The 5,414-nt window shown below is 41.9% G+C and overlaps 1 non-coding gene across 1 annotated transcript; it reads right to left on the bottom strand.

Annotated features, from left to right (window-relative positions):
• Positions 1-4,265: 4,265 nt before the first annotated feature.
• TRNAE-UUC (transfer RNA glutamic acid (anticodon UUC)) lies at positions 4,266-4,339 on the bottom strand. The gene has a single exon. It is a non-coding gene; the product is annotated as a tRNA-Glu (tRNA).
• Positions 4,340-5,414: the final 1,075 nt, after the last annotated feature.

Genomic DNA, 5,414 nt, shown 5'->3' with positions numbered 1-5,414 from the left:
TTCCGCACTAATGCCACTAGCATGGTTGGTAAGATTATGGTTGATATGCCGCCCCACTGTTGAGATATCGAGCTCAACTAGTGTTGTAGACATTGATGACCCGCCTGGGTGATAACTTTTGCACTTATGCCATTGGCATTGTTGGTGAGATTATGGTTGATAATAGGCTGTGAGTGGATAATAGGCTGTTGAGATATCGAGCTCAACTAGTGTTGTAGACATTGATGACCCGCCTGGGTGATAACTTTTGCACTTATGCCATTGGCATGGTTGGTAAGATTATGGTTGATATGCTGTGAGTGGATAATAGGCTGTGTGACAGCCACTTTGGTGTACTAAAGTTATGGCATAGTTATAACACCAGCTCATATAGTCGAGTTCACACTATGGACTGACCATTTGTATGTTATTGTAGGAGAGTACTTTCCCTTATAGTATGTACTCTTATCTTTTGGTTACATGGTTAAAGAGAAGAGACGAACATAGAATAAAATTTAGCCATCTATCTCTCTCTTGTATCTTGCTCTCTCTTGTGTGTGTGTGTGTGTGTGTTTTCTTGTAAGGAACTCAAGCTCTCTCTCTCCCCTGCATTCTCTTTACCCTGTTCATTTTCACATCATCAATATAGGGGGGATTTGTAGCCATTTATAGGAGGCATTGAAAGGCTACCAAGAAGCAAGTATTCAGACACTTACAAGGCACTCACTTCCTTAGCATTAGGCTAAATATTATGACACAACGCGAGTATCCACTAGTGGCTTTTGTTTTCACCTTGGTGATATATATATATATCATGGCTCAACAAGAATCAACTCCGACAATGGCCACTTCGAGCTATGAAGCTAAGTACAAGGTAGATTTTACAGTGATTGTGAAGTATGTATGGCCCAGACACCTTTTGGTAGACCTTGGTGTTGGTGGTGGTCAGCAGTCCCCCACCTCCATCTTCACTAATAGCCAAAGTGCATGAACCAATTATTTGCAAGAAACCCAATGTTTCATGCTCCTACAAAAGCACATTGGGATACATTATCATATTATGTCATGGTGAGAGGCTCATTGTAGGCTAGCTTATGCCTCTACACACGACAATGCTCATATTATGTCATGGTGAGAGGCTCATTGTAGGCTAGCTTATGCCTCTACACACGACAATGCTCATTTGGAGCAAGGGTTTGGGGCTAATCAAGTGGGCTACGTGAAAGTTATTTGCATTTTGGACTACATAGTGCCCAAGAGGTCTAAAATGGTTTCAGAGGCCTTCCCTCGTGGAGTCATGAATGAGATTTGATAGGGAGATGTGGGATATGTGTGTGGATTTAATTGTTTAGTTTCCATCAAGTTTTCATCATTATGGGATGAGTTACTGAGGATTTAGAGATTAGGACAAGCAGTCCTAAATTGCCAGGCTACGTACATATTGTAGGATTGCAGGGAACTTACCAGGTGAATTTGGAGATGAGATTTGGTGTGTATGTGCTTTAGGTGTTGAGGTCTCTCTCTATCAAATTTGGTGTGATTAAGAGTTGTAGAGGCTGATTTGGACACCTCAGCAAGTAGGGGTATTTTCTAGACAGATTTGTCTAAGGAGTTGGATGTTGGACATGTTTAGATTTTGAAGAGGGAAAGCGAGGACCATTGAGCTAAAAAGAGGCAAGCCAAGACCTTCAAATTGGTGTTTGTTTAATGTTTAGGAGTGGTGTCTTGTGTACCTAATCTTATCTAGCTTTCTTGCAGTGCTAGCTAGCTATAGCTTGGGTGGGAGTTGGAAACAGCTCTCAATGGTTTGGTCTTGAAAACTATAAGCATGTTTTGCAACACCAGTAGAGACATGTACTAGGCTTACTCTCCGGGATGTGGGTAAGCTATTTGATACATTACTTTATCAGTAGTGCCTCATCTAAGTATATAATACAAGGCCAAATATTTAGTTTAGGCTCCCCTAGTTGAATAGGTTTATGCATAGTCCCAATAGGTTTATGCACAATCCCATAATTAAGCATTGGTAGGCTGCCAAGAAAACGAGTATTGAGACACTTACACGGCACTTAGTCCCTTGGCCTATTCTATACTAAGGGGGGTGATATTCAGCTGCATGCTTTTAGTGATTCCGATTGCATTGGATATTGTGGCACATGAGTATCCACCACTAGTGGCTTTTGCTTTCACCTTGGTGATTTGTATATATCATGGCTCAACAACCTCGATAGTGGCCACTTCGAGCTTTGAAGCTAAATACAAGGGAGCTTTTACAGTGATTGTGAAGTATGTATGGCCCAGACACCTTTTGGCAAATCTTGGTGTTGGTGGTCAGCAGTCCCCCATCTCCATCTTCACTAATAGCCAAAGTGCATTAACCATTGTTTGCGAGGAACCCAATGTTTCATGCTCCCATGAAAGCACATTGGGGTGCATTATCATATTATGTCATGGAGAGGCTCATTGTAGGAGAGATTAGCCTAGCTTATGCCTCTACACACGACAATGTGGCAGATATGTTCACGAAGGCTGTCTCAGGAGAGAAGTTTGAAGATTTTAACAAAGCTTTAGACTTCTACCATTTGGGGATTGATAAACCACATGATCAATGTACATGTTCACATCATCACTATAGGGGGGATTTGTGGCCATTTATATGGTAGTGATGTGGCTAATTTAATGGCCCGGGTCACTTTTTCCCTCTTTAGGAGGTCTTTTTCCCTGAGTGTGTGTAGGTGACCTTATCATGTCACTTCACTTGTACTTTACTCGTGCTCATTAATCTACTTTGAGTGTTGTTCTTCCATCTGTCTCTCCTTGCTTGCTGCATCTATGTGTGTGTTGCTTCATTGATCTCCACTCCTACATCTGTCACGTAGATGTAGAAGACAAAATAGACATAGGAGGTGACCTTGCCCATGCATTGCCTCTAGGATTCAACATAGGGCGTGTAAACATGTCCACTTTTTTGAGCTCTCTAGAACTATCAAAAGCAAAAGTAGAAAAGGCCAAATCAAGTGTTCTTCTTACTCCTTGCTTGTAGACCCATGAGGTTATCTTTCACATAGAGGTAGAAGATAAAATAGAGATAGCAGGTTACCTTGCCTATGCATAGGGCGTGTAAACATGTCCTTCTATTTTAGCCTCTCTAGAACTGTCAAAAGCAAGCGAATTGTAAAGGCAAAATTGTGTGTTTGCTTATTCCCTGCTTGAAGAACCATGAGGTTATCTTTTACGCAGAAGACAAAATAGAGATAGGAGGTCACCTTGCCCATGGTTGTCTCTAGGATTCAAAAGGAGGGCATGTAAACATGCCCTCATTTTTGAGCCTCTCTGGAACTGTCAAAAGCAAGCGAATTGGAAAAGGCAAAGTTGAGTGTTTTCTTGTTCCTTGCTTGTAGAACCAAGAGGTTATCTTTCACGTAGAAGAGGAAATAGGGATAGGAGGTTACCTTGACCATACATTGCCCCTAGGATTCAAAACAGGGCGTGTAAACATGTCGACAAAATTGAGCCTCTCTAGAATTGTCAAAGGTAAGCGAATTGTAAAAGGCAAAATTGAGAGTTTTCTTGTTCCTTTCTTGTAGAACCATGAGGTTATCTTTCACGTAGAAGACGAAGCAGAGATACTGCCAAGCAATATAAACAATAAGAATAAAGCTCGGCTATATCGCAAAAGACATGGCATGAAGAAATGATGATGACTGATATAGAGCCCCCATACTATCTTTCACGTAGAAGACAAAGTAGAGATATTGCCGGGCAATATAAATAATAAGAACAAAGCTCGGCTACAACGCAAAAGACATGGCATGAAGAAATGATGACTGATATAGAGCCCCACACAGTGAGTGTATGGGTGTAAGCATGGAGCAAAGGTAGCAATGGGTTCAATTAAGTGTGAAGGAAAATTTTGAGGTTCTAATCAAAAGCAAAGGATAAATAAAAAGAAGCAACAACTATGAAAATGGAAGCACATTTTGTGATCAAAGTCTTGAGTGGTGTTTGTACTGGAAATTCAAATTGGGATGGGTTCAATTAAGCGTGCGGGAAAATTTTGAGGTTCTAATAAAAAGCAAAGGATAAAGAAGAAGAAGAAGCAACTAAAGCACGTTTTGTGATGAGAGTCTTAAGTGGTGTTTGTGCTGGAAATTCAAATTGTATGTATGTTGTTTTTTATATACTTAAAAAGAAGTAGAAAAAATAGTTTCTCGAACGGTTTCTAATGGGGAGGGGGGGGCGGCGGGGGGGGGGGGGGGGGGAAAGGAGGCGGAAGGCAAAAAGAATTCCATTGCCGGGATTTGAACCCGGGTCGCCTGGGTGAAAGCCAGGTATCCTAACCGGACTAGACGACAATGGAAGTGTTGCCATAAGCTCGACATTTTAATGATAATGTCAAGCTTTTAAAAAAGAAGCCTTGCACCTCGGGCGATTTCATAACTAGGTGAACATTTTAGAGAACATTGAGTGCAAGTTCTACGATCATGTCTGTGTGGGAGGCGGGCGGGGGGAGGGGGCGTTGCAGGCGCTCACAATTAACAAAACCCCAATCGTGTACTGTGTGTGTGTGTCTCGACCACCCCCGCTACATGGAAGGGGAAAGCACGTTACACCTTTTTGACCCAAATTAAATCTAACTAAAATGTCTTCTTCAAAATCGAGAGGAGGGAAATGTTGCAATAAATAATCGCAGCATGCAGCAGGTTTTCGTTGTGTGTGTGTTCGAACACTCGATCCACCTTGATGGTGGTGGCCATACTTTGAACTTTCATCCTACCCAATAATATAGAGAGAACCATCCACCCAAAGATGTTTATGGCATCTTTCCATGGAGATCAGCACATGGACAAGTTGAAGAAGAGCATACTCTTGAAAAACCCCTCGTGTTTGCTGTTGTTACTTCAACGGGTGTGTGACGAATGTGTAATACTTTATAAGGACTAACCGTTATTTTGCGATGAAAAAGCCCTCGTGTTGTTACTTCTACAGGTGTGACAGATGTGCAATACTTTCTAAGGAGTAACCGTTATTGCGCTGGAGCACCCCCGCCAACAAGCAAACGGCGGTGGAAATTCCCAATTCAGGCACTGTGTCCTTAGCAAGTTCTTAAATTAGCTTGAGTGAACCACTGGAGCGTTAAAGTACATCAAAGGTATCATTGGGTATAGCATCACTTACACATCGGTCGGGCAATACCTTCATCGGATTTGGGTCCAAAACTATATCCTGGGTTGATAAGAAGCAGCCTCCTACAGTGGCACTTTCTTCTATACATGTTGGGAAATGCCATTAATTATCCCCGTTAGACCTTTATGGGTGCTTGTCCAAGTTTGAGATTCGGACATCATTGCTTCATGGCTTGTTTGTACATGAGTTTGGTGTGTCCATCCCTGACATTTGATGTGGATTACTTATGCTTTGGCATACAATTAGGT

The sequence above is a fragment of the Cibotium barometz genome, chromosome 6, assembly GCF_041138505.1.
Source record: "Cibotium barometz isolate CiBa-2024 chromosome 6, ASM4113850v1, whole genome shotgun sequence".
NCBI lineage: Eukaryota > Viridiplantae > Streptophyta > Polypodiopsida > Cyatheales > Cibotiaceae > Cibotium > Cibotium barometz.
Note: the sequence above shows the minus strand (reverse complement) of the source record. Positions and strands in the feature narration are given on the sequence as shown.